Source organism: Pinus tabuliformis, chromosome Q (genome assembly GCF_031772625.1).
Source record: "Pinus tabuliformis cultivar Carrire ecotype Pingquan chromosome Q, CPIR1, whole genome shotgun sequence".
Classification (NCBI taxonomy): domain Eukaryota; kingdom Viridiplantae; phylum Streptophyta; class Pinopsida; order Pinales; family Pinaceae; genus Pinus; species Pinus tabuliformis.
The window spans coordinates 1,222,742,840-1,222,746,933 of NC_142296.1; the positions used below are offsets into that span (position 1 = coordinate 1,222,742,840).

At 39.9% G+C, this 4,094-nt stretch overlaps 1 pseudogene; it reads right to left on the reverse strand.

Annotated features, from left to right (window-relative positions):
* Positions 1-672: 672 nt before the first annotated feature.
* Positions 673-2,499, reverse strand: LOC149224186 (uncharacterized; annotated as a pseudogene).
* Between the last annotated feature and the right edge of the window lie 1,595 nt (positions 2,500-4,094).

The following is a 4,094-nucleotide window of genomic DNA, read 5'->3' on the forward strand; positions in this document are numbered from 1 at the left end:
CGAAAACTACTTCTAATGACACCTATTAACCCTTTAACTAACTAATAAATACAACTGATTACTAATTGACAGCTCTGGAATCCTAAAACAATTAGGATTCTAATTCTACTAGATCTTCTAGACATCTAAATCAAATGGGACTCTAATTCCATAACAGCCTTGGTCTACAATCATTTTCGTTTTCTGACATCTGGTTCCCTTCTGGCGGTGGCTGTGATGGACCTTTAATGCTTCATGTTGCTCTTCAATATCACATGTTTTCCAATGCCCTGAAATATAGGAAACTACCCCTGTTTACTGGTCTTTAGTTTTCCTCAAAATATTCGAATCCAAAGAAGCATGTCCTTTATCCTTTAATTACCCAAAATGGAGCAGACTGCCACGTCCTTGATGTGCTGTCCACCATTTTCATGTACTTGTGTGATGACAAAACCTTTCAAAAAGATTTGTTGCTTTGTCAATCATAATTGATCCACTGAATTGTAACATGCAGCTACAGCAGTTTCGTAGCGCGCTACGAAACTGCTGTGTAATTTCAAAAGCACAGTCTTCCTTTCATAGCTAAATGATCGCCACTGTTCATGGCTTAAGACTGCTCTTCTCTAATTACAAAATTTGGATGTTTGACCTCATTACAGCTGGCATTTCGATAATGCAAAAACAGCAACCATCTTATTCAAGCTTAATTCCGTCCAAATCACTAATAATCTCTTCATACTTGATAATGTGACGCATAAAATTATCAGCGTATAGCTTTGAGGACTTTGATTCAATAATATGAACAATATCCTCATCAATATAAAAGTCAACATCCGCATTTGATATAATTCTTCCATCATGATCAATTGCATGAGTCTTATGCTTGTATGTCATAAGAGTTGTCCTTAAGGTAGACCCATCAACGTCCATAAAATTCACGATCTTTTCCATTGAGATGGATGTATACAACTTCAAGAAGCTCCGTAGACCTGAAAAAAGTTGTTTCTGTCTTACTTCTGATAAGAACAGCTTCAACTGAAGCCTATATGCATCCTGGTTATAATTTACAAGAGCTTCATCATAGTTTGGTACTGAAGGAGTAATAAATTTAGGACAGGCATATGAAAAAAGTTCGTCATACACAGCCTCATTCCTTCTCTGCATTCTTGCCATCTTCTCTCCATACTTCTCTTTCAGCTGATCGTTCACATTTTCCTCAACAAGCTTCATTTGTGGACAGATAGAGAGGCATATAGCCAATAGAGCATACATCTGTTCATTTTTCTTCAGAATTTGGTCAAACTGTGGAGACTTTTGATGGAACTGTTTGGTCTTTATTATATACAATAGAACTTGATTGAAGGCCCGTATTGCCTCAACATACCTTCTCAACATAAGGTTGGCGAATCCATAATAATAAATAGTTGTGATATGGCTTCCAATCACTGAATTGTAGACACCTGTCTGGTTAACATCTATAGGTGCCAAGCACTTGAGTCCACTATAATAATCTCCAAGAAGGCAATGTACACGAAGTAGACCAATAATACTAAAGTATCCCAGAACCTTCAGAACATTGCTTCCTCCATTGTAGTCATATCCATCAGTTGCAGTAAATGTTAAATTACCTTCTTTCTCTTCCTCTAGGATCTGGATGATCACAGACTTCTCAACGAGAGCCGATGATCACAGACTTCTCAACGAGAGCCTGTAAATAGTTGAGCACACTATAGACATTCCACACCTCATCACATTCCCGCAGAAAAGCTAGTTCTTGATCTGTCTTGTTCCTGAGCTTAGCACGATACTGACAAAACGACTGGAACTGATAAATAAACTCATCGATCATATCCCAGAGCCATTGATTCGGTAACTGCATGTTAACCACGCCGTGAACAATGACCTGAAAAAGACTACAATAATTGTCCCAGGATTCGACCCGCTGCTTCAGATTTGGGGACAGCCTCGCATAAAAATGGCGGAACCACATTTCTCTGTAAAGCAAACAGAATACATGATCGTTGTCGACGAATGAAGCAATGGCCTCCACCGAGGGCCACGGAGATCCCTTGAACATTCGTTCGCTCAGCTTCAGACAGAGATTGCCATTTAATGATTCTCCTCCTTTATCCAATCGTGTTATCATTGACTGAATTTCTGAAATAATATCAGACAAGCGACCATTCTTCAGAACAACAGAGCTTGCTAGACCTGCACCCACAAGGATCATAAGAATTTCTGGAAGTAAGAATTTGAGAAGAAACCAGAGTTTGTGAAAACTGTTTTGAAGAGGTGTGCCGGTTATAAGAAGCCTGTAGTTGGTGTAGTAGATTCTCATAGTCTTTGCAAGAAGTGAACTTCATTCTTTATTAGATGCGCTTCATCAATAATAATGTATCGCCAACTGAAACGTTTAAGGGCGGTCTTTGAGTATGACCATGATGGCCACATCCATACCGCAACTCTCTGCTTGGCGGTGATCAATTTTTCTTGCCAGCTGTCATATGTAAGGAGTGCCATTTGACCCAGCAATACCAATTTTGTCCATATCTTGAGAAAGATAAGCCTAAAAGCCTAATCCTGATAGAGAAGAAAAACGTGACTTTCATCTGCAGGAACCTGCAAAGGGACTAACACCAAACCTTTATAACAATTTAAAAATTGATGTTCAGAATTTAAAATATTTTCCTTGAGTGATAACAGAAAGAACCCCTACTTACCACATGCAAGCAGAGACTCGCCTCCCGAGTAAGGTGCTAGAGGAATGCCTGGAGGCTTTCAGGGTCGAGGATGGGGCGGAGGAGGGGGACCTAGTAGAGGCCGTCGTCAGATTATTTGCTACAACTACGGATAGTCGAGGCACTATCCGCTAGAGTGCAAGAACCCTACACACCCATCATGTCAATACTGTAGATAGTCCGACCATACTATAGAAGAATCCCATTGTTAATAGCTAATCTACATGAGAATAAAACGCAGCCTACATAGAATTTACAAATGATGAGGGATGAGCCCCTCAAAGAAGATCAATGTGTTAATATTGTGCTTAGAAGTGGAATAACAACTGGCGTTGATAAAGGCAAACAGCCTGAAGAAAAGGGACAGGTCCACAAAGCTCCAAAGAAAGAAGTTAGCTTTTATCTAGATTGTGCTAAGGAACCATTTATGGAAGCCAAGAACAACTTCGTGGAGGCCTCCTCCTCATGAAACTAGGGCACGATGCAAGAACTCGATGCGCTTGCAAATTTTCATCTTTCTGTACTAACTACGTTTTTTGGAGACCTGCATGAAACTACTGCGCAATAGCAAGCCTATGGAAGGCCTGCATGAATTAATAAATAAATGTGTCAGTAAGGAAAAGGCCCCTGATGAACACCACGCAGTCAGAAATATTGACAAGAATAAGGCACGAACAGGTTTAGAGATGAGGCTAACAACGTAGATAGGTGAATATGAGATGGACCACATCATCTTAGATCTGGGGTCCGATGTGAATGTTTTATCGAAGCATACACGAGAAAGGATGGGGAGACCTGTGCTGTAGTGGTCTCTGATTCAACTCAGGATGGAGAACCAGCAAAAAATCATCCCCATGGGATGATTATATGGAGTAACAGTGGATATTGAAGGTTCGTGTGCAGTAGCAGACTTTGAAGTTATAAAAATTGTCGATGACAGTAATCCTTACCCCGCACTAATGAGAATTGACTGGGCTATTGACATGAATGGGGTCATTAATTTGAAGAAAAGGACAATGTCGTTTGAAAAAAATTTGCTTCGGGTTATAGTGCCATTTGATCTTGTAGAAGGGGCACAGCATACTGAACATGTCCATGATTATGAATAAAGTGATGATGAACTGGATCAAATTTACAAGATAACAACGCGAGGTTAGGCTTGGATCAATCCAATGACAGATGGGTGGATTTCATGGGACTGGGAGAGTTCCTGCACCTCTGATTTAGATAAGGAGTTAGAGCATTGGCAGAACCACTTACACCAATTTTTTACATTGTGATGCAATATGATGACGAATTCATTGCGCTATGTTTCGTCGAAGGTAAGAAAATTACCTTATTATGATTGTTTAACTGACGTATATTTGGATGAAGTTG